At 44.7% G+C, this 13,225-nt stretch overlaps 2 long non-coding RNA genes across 2 annotated transcripts; one reads left to right on the top strand and one right to left on the bottom strand.

Annotated features, from left to right (window-relative positions):
- Positions 1-2,204: 2,204 nt before the first annotated feature.
- On the bottom strand, positions 2,205-10,191 carry LOC105023116. The gene is made up of 3 exons (XR_828957.2): positions 10,066-10,191; positions 2,571-2,673; positions 2,205-2,452 (listed from the first exon to the last, which is right to left on the bottom strand). It is a non-coding gene; the product is annotated as an uncharacterized LOC105023116 (long non-coding RNA).
- Positions 10,183-13,162, top strand: LOC109616883. The gene is made up of 3 exons (XR_002198171.1): positions 10,183-10,723; positions 12,705-12,862; positions 12,975-13,162. It is a non-coding gene; the product is annotated as an uncharacterized LOC109616883 (long non-coding RNA).
- The last annotated feature ends 63 nt before the right edge of the window (positions 13,163-13,225 follow it).

Raw genomic sequence — 13,225 nt, 5'->3', positions numbered from 1 at the left:
ACAGTTAAAGAGTGATGCTTTTCATTGTTGGCTAAACTCCTAGGGGGGCATTTACATGATCCTCTGCCTCTATAACGGGAACTCCTAGGAGAGCATGTGGAGCTGGCAAGATAGTTGTGCTGATTATGACCCTAGTAGAGACGAGGGAGGAAAGGTCCGGAACTATGCACCGTTGGTTCAGTCGACCACTTCTCCTCTCCCCCTGCCCCCTCCCTCCCCCCCGAAGCCCTCCGGTTGAGAGAAATGAGATGTAATCTCTCTGAAAATATACACAAATAATTATCAGCCTAAATTGGCTTATGAGAGGCAGGCTTGGCACACTGTCAGACCTCCCAAAAGCACAACACGGCTGCATGAGCAACAGACGGAAGCACTTCAAAATCAGGTGGCCATCTCTCTCCCTCTCTCTGCCTCTCTCTCTCAGTCGCTCTCCCTCTCTCTCTCTGTCTGACTCCCTCATTCATTCCCTCTCTCTCAGTCTCATTCCCTAAGTCTCCCTCAGTCTCTCCCTCTCTCTCAGTCTCATTCCCTCAGTCTCCCTCAGTCTCTCCCTCTCTGTCTCATTCCCTCAGTCTCCCTCAGTCTCTCCCTCTCTCAGTCTCATTCCCTCAGTCTCCCTCAGTCTCTCCCTCTCTCTCTCAGTCTCATTCCCTCAGTCTCTCCCTCTCAGTCTCATTCCGTCAGTCTCCCTCAGTCTCTCCCTCTCTCTCTCAGTCTCATTCCCTCAGTCTCCCTCAGTCTCATTCTCTCAGTCTCCCTCAGTCTCTCCCTCTCTCTCTCAGTCTCATTCCCTCAGTCTCCCTCAGTCTCATTCTCTCAGTCTCCCTCAGTCTCTCCCTCTCTCTCTCAGTCTCATTCCGTCAGTCTCCCTCAGTCTCTCCCTCTCTCTCTCAGTCTCATTCCCTCAGTCTCCCTCAGTCTCTCCCTCTCTCTCTCAGTCTCCCTCAGTCTCTCCCTCTCTCTCTCAGTCTCATTCCCTCAGTCTCCCTCAGTCTCATTCTCTCAGTCTCCCTCAGTCTCTCCCTCTCTCTCTCAGTCTCATTCCGTCAGTCTCCCTCAGTCTCTCCCTCTCTCTCTCAGTCTCATTCCCTCAGTCTCCCTCAGTCTCTCCCTCTCTCTCTCAGTCTCATTCCCTCAGTCTCTCCCTCTCTGTCTCATTCCCTCAGTCTCCCTCAGTCTCTCCCTCTCTCTCTCAGTCTCATTCCCTCAGTCTCCCTCAGTCTCATTCTCTCAGTCTCCCTCAGTCTCTCCCTCTCTCTCTCAGTCTCATTCCGTCAGTCTCCCTCAGTCTCTCCCTCTCTCTCTCTCAGTCTCATTCCCTCAGTCTCCCTCAGTCTCCCTCAGTCTCTCCCTCTCTCTCTCAGTCTCATTCCCTCAGTCTCTCTCTCCCTATGTCTTTCTCTCTCCCTCAATCCCTCTCTCTCGGTCTGCCTAATTCTCTCTTAGTCTCTCTCTCTCTCTCTCTTCCACCCTCTCTCTTTCATTCGCTCTCCCTCTACCTCCTCTCCCGCCCTCTGTCTCTCACCCCCATCTCTTACTCTTCATCTCTATCCCACCCTCTTGCCCCATCTCTCTCCCTCACTCAAGTCTCTTTCATATCCCCCTGAGTTTCTGTGTGATATCTCAATGTGCTCAATCTATTATCTCAATTAGGAGTTTACCATCTCAGTTGCTGTTATTGGAATTACTGTGTTACCATTTATGGACTTCTGTTTCTGACTGATAAGTGTGAATATGTAAGTATGCTGTACATAAGGCCGGGTTATATGTGAATGTGTTGACTTAAGCCTGTGACACTGTTGGTCTGTTGTCATGTCTAATCAGTTGGCGAAAGAGACAGGAGTAGATAAGCATTTATAACTGCTTGCATTCCACGGGGGGGGTCGTATCACTGCGTCTAGGAAACCCGTCCCTCTTAGCAAACCTTCCCGAGCACTTCCTTAATGTGTGAGTGGTACCAACAAATACAGGCCTTGTGATTGGTGGTGTTAAGCCAGATTCCTATGAGGCTGTGGCGCACAGATCTCACTAAGCCCATTAAGTCATGAGTGGCTAGCTAACCCAGTCTCCAGGGGTATTCCAGCAAGTTATTTTAAGCGGTTACATGGGCCAATCTAATGTGACAGAGGTGTGATGCTATCAGTGATGTTTTTTTTTATAGGCCTTGGACAGCTGTTCTGCGTATTCTTCCCCTCCTCGTGTCCGGATTCTGCTCTGCTGTTAAACTCAGAACTTTGAGGAAAAAAAACAATTAGGGGCGCTCTTGAAATTCCCTCACGCTGTCAGCCGGATATTGCCAGAGCTGGCGCGTGTAACGATCAGATTCAAACAAGTGTTGTCGGACACATTGGCAGCATCTCAACTCTGTCGAAACATCGGCCTCATCCGTGCGGACCATGTGTGTCTGCGTGCGTGTGAACGGGTCACGCGAGGAGTCGTCAGCTCCTTGATCCTGTTTGGAGAAAGAAAAAGAGCCTCGTTTGCTGTGAGGACACCAGGCGATTCGAGTGGCTATTTATGAGGGACTTTGAAGCGCAACAGCACTGCGTCCCCGAATGTTCAGCACCTACTCAAAACAGATGGGAGTCAACAGAGGTCAGTGGGGGGAGATTCTCATTTGGATACACCTCGTCTCTCCTCCTACTCTTCAAAACCCTTTGGATAGGGGAGGGACTGAGGAGACAGGACGCTGTGAGTATGCAATCTAGTATTTCTACAGTCCCAAATGGCATCCTATTACATATGTAGTGTGCTACTTTAGGCCGGAGCTTGTAGATAATCTACAGGGATTAGGGTACGATCAGGTCCTACTCTAGACAGCCTAGAAGTGTTACCCAACTGATAGCGGGTGTCTGGCTGACCAGGTGACCACCGTCCTGACGACTGAGTCACCAGAAGAATGTGTGTTTAGGTGGTGGTCTCCACCCTCCACTGGCTGACCAGGTGACCACCGTCCTGATGACTGAGTCACCAGAAGAATGTGTGTTTAGGTGGTGGTCTCCACCCTCCACTGGCTGACCAGGTGACCACCGTCCTGACGACTGAGTCACCAGAAGAATGTGTGTTTAGGTGGTGGTCTCCACCCTCCAGGCCCACATGAGGGCCAAACATAATGTGGAGCAGGTGTTGGGGGGGGGGGGTTTACTACTACACATGTACACATTGAGGAAAGAGGCACAAGCAGATGTTCAAACACACACAGTTTAAGGGGAACTCACTGAATGATCATAAAAGTGCAACTGCAGTCACTTGATACAGTATTGAGTTCCAGTTTTTTAAATTGTAAAAAATAAAAAAAACATTAAAACATCATAGCCTAACATTTAGTATTTATTTTTATATGTTTGCCACAAAAACCGAGAGATTGACTTTGTGGTCAGGAAAGTGAAGTGTTTCAAATTCTCAAATGTAATTTAAATTATATGACAACAGAATAGTTAGGATTAATAGGAAAATACACAAGCTGGGACAGTAGATCAGAGGAAGGATCATTATTCTTACAGCGCCAGTCAAAAGTTTGGAAACACTTACCAAACTTTCCAAAATGGGTAATTGTGTCCTAACTTTTGACTAGTTTTGTACATATTTCCTGACCAATACAGAAGGGTGTGCCGAGGCCTGTTTTTATGGAACGTGCAAAAGACCAATCAATCAATCAACCTCAATGACAATTATAGTGCATATGTTTCCCTGAATATTTCTCCATTATCCCTAGAAATTCAGGCTTCACACATGCAACCTGTTTTTTGTTTTTTTTTGTGCTCTTGACTTTGCAGAGCCTAGTGGATGGTCTGGGAGTCCTTTGCCAGAAAATATTTCCATTTTCGAAGACCTTTTTTTTCAGTGATTGCATCGTGCTGGTTTAGAACACAAAAACATTGTTAAAATCCAAATTTAACAAACACTGCAGTCACATGATTGGCCGTCTGAAATCAATCTTCAGTGAAATCAAGTCTTGCCTTGCAAACCAATCATTGGTTTAGTAGACAAAATGTGAAATCTGATTCTAACCTATTAGAACAAACAGAGAATCCCACTCCTGGAACAAACTGCTTGCACACCTGAACCGTCCATTGTGATTGGTGGGGACAGGTCAGGGGCAAAGTGAGGTCGCTTTCAGTGAAGATGAGATCACCTTTAACATTTTTCACTGCTTAAGTGATTATGTCAACACCCGTGACTCAACTAACACAAAGACTGTTGTAACAACAACACAGCAAAACAGATCTTTCTTTAATGTTCCTTTTCTGGTGCATATTCATAGTAGACCAGACAGTAGGTGTAACTAGTGGTTTCCTGCTGCTTACACAAACAAAGCAAAACTCTAGAATGGTCAAAAACATTGATCTTGAGGGGGGGGGGTTATGTAATGGAATGTAATCTGTTATTTATTATATATAAAATTGAAAATTGAGAATACGTGTGAGTGGACAAGCTCCAAATATTAATAATCACTGGAAATGACAAACTACCAAATAGATCATTTTCTGGTGAAGGAAAAGTGGGGGTTCAAAAACATTCCTTTGCAGACCCTATTTCAAAAGTGGGGGAGCGCCTGGTCCATTCATCTGCATGTAGACATAACAGCTGTTTCGGACCATGCGTTGTTTGTGATTGACACCTCCTTGGGATGGTGGGAGGAGTGGGAGAAAGGCCCTTTGAGTCAAAGATGTGTCTGTCAAGCGAGGACGAACAAAGCACCGTGACACAGCTTGGCTATGATTGGTTTTGGTTTACTTCCCATTCATCCAGAATGTGCCTATTTCATATGGGCCGTGGACTCGGGCCTAAACCAACACGGTATACAACTCAGTCAGACCAAATTGCGGCAATCAAGAGAAATTGTTAATTGATGGCTTCATCAAGTCAAACCGGTAATTATACAATGCTGTGCTTTTCCTTGGTAGCCAACAGACTGCAAAGGAAATCTTTACACTATTTTCATAGTCTACTGCAAATTACCTCCGTTTTCATCATCCCTCTGTAGCAGAAGAGATGTCTCTGCATTCAGTGGCACTAGCGTGAATGTAGTTAATATTTCTGACAGCAAAACAGCTCATGTGATTTGATTGAAAGTGGGTGATGTTATGTGGGAAAAAAACGCAAAAAGTGAAGAACTGCATGAAAGTTCTTCACACTAAGGCGTTGCAAAAAGAAGGACAAAGGGACTATTCGGTGGCAAAGATCCCGTAACTTTCCTAAAATTCCCAGGTTTTCCCAGAACTCCGGGTTTTAAAATCAGGATGGAATACGCAGGAAAAAAAAAACTTTTTGCAACCCTAGACACATGTTGCAAACACATGTATGAAGACAAATAAAACAATATGGACAAACATTATTATCCTGGAAAAACGGTCAATCGGCCTGGATCCAAGAGGAATTTCATGGCAACATAATTGTTATTGTTTTTACAAGACATCAGCAATTTGTTTTGTGTGTAATTTAATGAACTCATGCTCGAATTATCGGTCCTGCAGATGTCGATCCCATCATTGTTGTGGAAGTGAACTTGTGTTTCTTCTCACAGGCTCTCGGGAAGTGGAACATCGGTGGGCGGGGGGATGCCCTCTAGGTATCAGCAATTATTTCTCAATTTCCCTAAAGTCCCTGTACCCTTCATGGAGAATCAAAGTTGTCCCTGTAATATCCTCTGTCCAGCCAAACCTTCCAGCTGTCACCACAGAGGTTACTCTGCTGTGAAGAGTGCTGTCCCCATGGCAACAGCACAGGACAGAGTTAAGAGGTAACGACTCTTAGGAATCCGCACTCTGTGTCCCAAATGGTCTATGGGCGCACTCGTTTCGACAAGGGCTTGTAGGGAATAGGGCCGACCGGGGCACACTGCGCTGGGGATGTCATTTGTGACGCGGCCGGGGAGTGTTTTATTAAACGTGACTTACTTTGGTGAAGGGGACCAACATCTGTCCGAAGTGGTATGATTTTGATTAGCGGCTGATTATGACTTAGTGAGGACTCCAGTGGCCTGTCCCAAAGAACTACGGTTCCTCGTTCTGAATCTTTTCATCGTGAGCCCTGATACTCTGAGTTCACTTTCTAATAGTACATCCCACCATCTCTCCCTCACTGACTACGTTCAATCCCTTTTATTGAACAGGATGGATTGGACAGTCTGCTCTTTTTATGGAGAGAGGGTGGAGCAGAGGAGGAGACAGAAGAAGCGGAGAAGAAAATAGGAGATGAGGAGAAGAGGAAGAGAAGGTGAGGAGTAGAGGATGGGAGAGAGAGAAGAGGGGGACCAAATTGAAGAGAAGAGAGGAGCAGATGAGAGAAGTTAAAGAGAGGAGGTGGAGAGGAGGAGAAGTTGAGGAGAGGATAAACAGGGCAGGAACACAATCAAAAGAAAGAATGTTCTTCTTAGAGAGAAATAACTGCTTCCAGATATTCACAGATATTTTTTATAGGGGCCAATCAGTGAACAGGAACAGATACGTTATGGTAAAGTCAATAAAGCCCTTTCATTTCCACAGGCGTGGGGGGGAGTGTTGGGTTGGGGGCACAGGGGTTGTTTGGGGTGAGCAGGGTCCTTTGATGAGGTAAAAAACCCACTACAAGGCAGCATTCTGTCCACCTTAACAGCGCGCACACACTGAGCTGGAGAGTCCCTGTGTCTTTCATGGTCTTATCTGTGACCTCGAGAAGTGAGGAGCAACAATGGCTCCTGAACACAGAGCGAAATTCCGGGGCGTTGTATGTCTTTTATCAGCCCGTCATAAACCCTAACGCTGCGTAATGACCTGTAACCCCCTGGGTGACCTGCTGTTGCATCAGAAATGATGTTGTATAACAAGGAGTACAAAAGGAACTTTTTAACTGGAAGCTGTTCCTTCTGTAAGATGTTTTGGGATGACATACAGATCCCACAGTGCACATGGAGAATATTACACAGACCTGTATGCTGAGGGGATTCAAGCAGCACATCTGGGCAAAAAGGACAAATTAGAAGCATTGTGTGGTACTCCCTTTAAGACAGTCTGCACGGTCTCAGTACCGACAGATGCTACCGAGACATTCAACACTGCACCGTTTCCTTCAAGAGGAACCGGCGGCCAACTCAGACGCATAAATTAGAAGTTTGATTTGAAGGTGGAGTGAGCAAGGTGACGTGGTCACAAACAGAACTGCAGTAGCCAAATGGACTGATACAAGGCGTCTGGGCTCCACACTGTTATTGCCGATACTGACCCACAATGCAGTTAACGTTCTGCATTTTTGCCCTTTTGCAGAGTCTGCATATCAAGGTATAAATCAGGCCGAACGAATCGCCAGTGACTTAGGTACCAGCTATTCTGTGAAATTAGTACACTGTCCTTTAGCCATGAGTCACATTATGCAGTCAGAAATTGAGATTCGTCATTATGTGGACTGTATTATGTAGTCCTATGTTTATGATTAGGAACACGTGTTCTGGTCATCTGTGTAGCCTACATAGCATGCTACGACTGACCTTCTAAATGAAACCATTCCACTGTCAATCCATCTCCTCCAATTACAAAAAAAATTGTTTCATCATTCCGCTGTGCTGCAGTCAATTCAAACCTGTGGTTAAATTTGAGGTACGATCTTTTATGTAAAAGCACTCCAACTCTGTGAACGGGCGTCAGCAGGAACTTTTAAAACTCTGTGTTCCCTGTAATGCACATGGCAGGGGACAAGGCTCTGTTGGAATGTTAGTTTTTTTTCTCTCTATGATGGTTTTAAGTTCACTAAATTCCCTGGTTTCCCCAGTAACATTCAGATTCCCAAATTGTCCAGCCTATTGTTCTCTTATTCTGGGAAAGTTTGCCCCAGGATTCACAGAAAAGCTGTAAAGTGTTAGTAAACTTGCACCTACAGAACGGCTTCCGCTGAAGCAATACACCAATCTGCAACAAAGGCTTTATTTTAACCTTGGTTGGGTTGTTAAAGCGTATTTCCCACAAAGAAACAGTCATAATCTCACTTAGCCCTACCCTATCTCAGCCACAAATTACCTTAACATCAGATAAAGAACAACTCATGAATTGAAAAATCACATTATACGGTCAGAACTCTGCTCCAGAATGTATAATTGACTATTACATATCAGTGATATCAGTGAAATAGTTACCATAATACAGGTCAGACTGATATGGGCACAACAAAAGAGTCAGCCACCGACCTTCAAGATGTATCTCCTACAATGGTCCTTTGTAGTGTTCTATGTGCTATCGGAGGTTTGGCATCAAAGACACAGAATGAGTGTCCCCAATGGCACTTTTGGCCCCAGTGCACTAGTTTTTAAAGCCCCAAATACCCTATTCAAAAGAGGGCTACATGCCGAGTGCAGGCAGCCCTTTCAGGTGTGTCCAGACAACTCAGACTAAACTGTGGCCCCATGGACAAGTAAAAGGTGCAGGTGGTTTGGCCTTCTGGCCTGAGCTTCCTCAGCGTAGATCTTTGTTGTGGCTGTGGAAAAGACCCCTGGTAATAAACAGGAAAACCACATTTTTGGCCTGGCATTTCCTCCATTCACTCAGCCAATCATAACCAACCAATATGAGAGCAAACAGACTTACAAAACCAGTCAAATATTTGGACACTGAACCATTCATGTGAATTGGTGTATCCAAACTTGTGACTGGTGCTGTATATGTCTTCTAAATTGCAATTGCTACAAAGCAAATAATTATGAATACACCTTCTGATGTATTTCAGTGTTTACCTGATCCGTGGCTATTGAAGGTATAGTTACACAGACAAAAGCCACGCATCCCCCTTTGTGACCAGTATGTGGGGGACCTTGTCCCAGGCACTTCTTAACGTAATCAGGTTACCTTCCGACAGACATGCCGCAAACAGCCTTAATGAGCCAAAACTAACTAGATAGGAAATGGAAACAGAGGATCTTTTTTTTTTGACGTGATTCATAAACTTCTGCGTCCTGGGCAAAGCAGGCGTGTGACGGCAGACATCAATAAGGAGACAAATGAACGCAAATGAGCTGAATCGCATCACTGCATAACTCTTTCCACCCACGGCGGATCACGGTGCCAGCAACGCACAGAGAAAGGGAGATCTGGCCAACTCACCGCTCGAGCAGTCTACAAATAATTAGGAGCTTCACACCCCCCCCCATCTCCACCCCCTGCCACCCGGGACAACTCCCAATCAAATGGAAAATTGCAATTGATTTGTGTTTCAGGCCAACCGAGACGTTTACCCAAACCTGAGCTCCCAATTAGGGTACTGACGCCTGTCCATTCACAGGAGGATAATAAACGCCCACTCCTTGTGTTTACTAAACATATCAGTCATGCCGGGGCTGATTGATATGTGTTTACTCTGTACCACGGGAGATTGACTCATTAGCCTGCGTGTGTCCCGTGATTAATGTGGGGGAAGATGATTTCAAACCGCAATTATTCTTCATGAACCCGATCGGCCCGGAAGCCATTTGGTCCTGACTCCTTTAGTCCGGATCGCGTTACACTTCCCGAACATTATCTTTTTTGTGATTCATTGGTTATTTTTCCAGACCATGCAATTGTGTCAGGCCCAGTTGGAGATTCAAATGCTTTCAATTAATTATTGTCTTCCAAAGAGTTGGAGGAAAAGAAAGTTTTTCCATGTCCGAGTGAATCGGCGGAGCTATATGGATGTCTTGCCTGAATGCCATGTTACCAGTAGACAGATGGAAGATCCTCATACTACCGACATATTTTAGATGGAATACTGACTGTGGTCATTTCTACTGCAAGAAATGAAAAATCACAGCAATTTATTACTATCAAACGTCGATTTATTCATTTATTGCCCTCATTTTTCCAGGTAGGTATGACTGACAACACATTTTCATATTCAACAACCACCCGAGAGCGATTAGGTTTAACTGCTTTGCTCAAAGACAAAGCAAATATGTATCTTGCGGGCTGAGGGATTCAAACTAACAACCTTTCGCTTACTGGTACTTTACTCTGACCACCAGGCCAGCCTGCTGCCTCGTCATTATCAAATCCTTATACATTGTGTGGGGCATTTTTTTTTAACAAAGTGCAAATACGGTTTTTGAAGTCTTTATTTACTCACCCACTGCCACTATTGCAACAGATGTAGGTCAAGATGTAGGTCCCCATGTCAGGGTACCTCAGAAAACATCTCCTCAAAGTCACTTTTAGAACAACAACCAAAGTACTGTAACAAGTTGTGTATACCAGTTGCTCACACAATTTTGTCTGTTAAAAAAACGCCCACTCCTGGTGTCTCACCCTCGTTAAGGACAACATTTGATTAAAGGCACAGCAAGCACACAAAATTAGTCATGGCAAGAAGGACAATGAGATTGGTCTCATAATTCAAATAGATTTACTTAGCATTGGCAAGGGAAACATAAAATAAGGCAATATTAAAGGTTACGTTGTGAGAGAGAAATGAACAAAGCATTTATCCAAGCATGAATTAACGAGGTAGGAGGAGAACAAATGTATTACCTAATGTCCTTAACCCCAATCAATGAAAGGGAGAGAAACAGAGCAAAAGAGAGAGAAAGGAGTGAGGAGCGGGAGAGAGTAAGGAGTTACCACATCCTGCACTGGAAACAAAAGGGAAAGACTGTCACCCGAAACGCCTTTCAAGAGCATCTGGGAGAAGTTAGAACCTCACCTTTAGCTGTCTGATCAATCAAACGAGCTTCCAATCAGATATTCAAACAACAGGACATGACCTCACCCGTCGTTGCTATACAGAGGTGAGTTCCTGTGCCACCACAAAAGAAATGCTTGGCTACAGTGTTGTTGGTATGAGTCACACCCCCCTCCACATACACATTCCAGGTATCTACATTTGACCACTGATAAAACGTAGGGTTGTACCAAATAGATGTTCGTGACTTGTGTTTTTCTGGTGTTGGATTACCCATTTAAAGCTTGCAGGGTAAACAAATCTTCCATTTCAAAGGGTCTAGAAAGCGTCAAAGCAATTCCACTGAACTTCACAAAGGGATCTGAAATCACTGATGCTGATCTGGATGACTAATATTTTTTACATCTGCTGGAGGTATAATTTAAAGTTGGATATAACTTTAAAAGTAACACCAAGGAAAACAGATCCGTTAGAAACACTTCTGTCACGCCATCTCTATCAGAAAGCATTTTTGGACAGCACCGAGTAGACATTTGGACTGCCTTTTAGTAACAGTCCAAACGTGTGTTATTAGGTTTCCTGTTGAGTAGGAAACCTATTGTTTTCTTTGGAATTCTTAGGTTTCCTGAAAGAATGGTACTGATTGGTCCATAGGTGGCGCTGTAATAAGTCATTTTAGGAGACCGGGCTGACCTGTTTTATGAGCTGGTCTCTCTGGTCATGACAAACACTTGCAATTGAAAACATACATTAGCCTGTGTTGATGTTATCGATGTTGGCCTGGTTTGGCAATGTGAATGTTGCCAACCTGAAAAGGTAAGAGGGGGCAGTGAATGTGGCCAGCCAGGTTTTAGGGGTGGATCAGACACAGCTCTCAGAGACATTCAGAAGGCAGGTAGTTAGTCGAGCCAATAGTGTCCTAGATTGTCCTGACCACCCATTCCGTTTTAGACTTTATAACCACCAGGGTGTCCACCTTTGAGATCTGTAGCTGTGTCTCTGTTTAAAAATTATTATTTTACTGAACACTTTTTTACTGGACAATAAAGATATTGATTGATTTAATCGGCTGTGATGGATTTTCCACCATTTAGATATTTTGGAAAACCTTGAAAAATGAACCCCTAAACTGTAAGGCCAACTGGCTAGGGTGATTATATCAATATTGAAACATAAACAATAAACAACATGGATTTATAAAGAAAAAATACCATCAGCCCATCTCTGTCTCTCTCTCTTTCAGACCCGTCACTCCAGCTATCTCTCAGATCCATCTCACTCTCTCTCCTAGGCCCAACACTCCATCTTTGTCTCTCTCTCACTCTCTCTCACAGCCGGTCTCAGGATCAGAATTTTTAAGAGGGCATGTCCAGTCCCAGAGGGAGCCTGGCCTCTCAGGGCTTACATTTTAATTAGCAAAGAAAATAAAGGCATCATAGCATTCACAGCAAACTGGATAAACAACTCCGATGCTGCAGGGACACCCAGGAGCACACCGGGAGAGAACTGTCCGCCTCCCACGCGCCAGCCTTGGCCCCTATTTCGGCCCCTATATCGCACACTACATTTCTTTAGTGAGGCCCATGGGGAATTGGGGCTTAGGGAGTAGGTTGTGATTTAGAACATAGGCGTTCTGACTGGGTCTGGAAACCAAAAAAAGGTTCATCGGGTCTGGCTGACATGGATCCATTACACAATTTTCACAAGTGGGAAAATAAACAATATAATATGTATATGCATTGCGGGACGTGAGCAAATAAATGGTGCTGTTTGGTCCGACTGAAATATGAGCTAAACGTGTTAAACTGAAGGTCGGTGTGTGCTGGGCTATACCGAGGGCAACTGTAGCTGACTGTAGCTTTTCCACTAACTCATGTGTTTCAAAGAAATGAAGTAAAAATAATACGGCTGTTTTGACTTATTAATATGAGTGGATTAATGCCTATATGTGTGTATTTACAATGTCTGGAAAAGAGAGAGAGGGAGAGACGGAGACAGGGCGAGAATGTTGTGTAATGTTTATATGGTCTTGATGTGTCCTTGAGCCTCGGTTTGATCATTAACTTGTTTGGTTCTTGTCGACGCAGCACAGAAACTTCACCGCAGTGATGCTCTGGGGCCAGGCCTGCGTTCACAGCTCTCTCTCCCGGCTCCCGACCGGATTATCGTAACTCGCCAGGCGCAAATGCGGCTGCAATCACACATAGAGCATTTCCACAGGCCAACAAGCGACCCGCGAGGATAGGTGAAATGACAAAATAACCTCACGGATGGGCAGACGGCCTGATTTTCTAAAGTTGATTCCGATTGTGCGATTGCATTACAAATTACATTGTCGGACATGCTTTATTTCACAGAAGTGGAACGCTGAGGTAATCCAATGGCATAGTGACGTGTACGCAATTTTAGAAGGACGTTCTGTGCAAACCGACACGTGAGTCATGTTTGATGCGGAGCCTGAAATAACCGTCTCATCTCAGCGTGGCTGGCTTCCCACCCACCGCCGTGTTGATGGAAAATCATTGTGTTCCGATCTGTTATTTTAATAAATAAGTCATAAATCATATTTCCGCAGTTCTGACTCTTGACATGCTCACGGAAAATGGTT

Source organism: Esox lucius, chromosome 18, assembly GCF_011004845.1.
Source record: "Esox lucius isolate fEsoLuc1 chromosome 18, fEsoLuc1.pri, whole genome shotgun sequence".
Classification (NCBI taxonomy): domain Eukaryota; kingdom Metazoa; phylum Chordata; class Actinopteri; order Esociformes; family Esocidae; genus Esox; species Esox lucius.
This window is presented reverse-complemented; position numbering and strand designations above follow the sequence as displayed.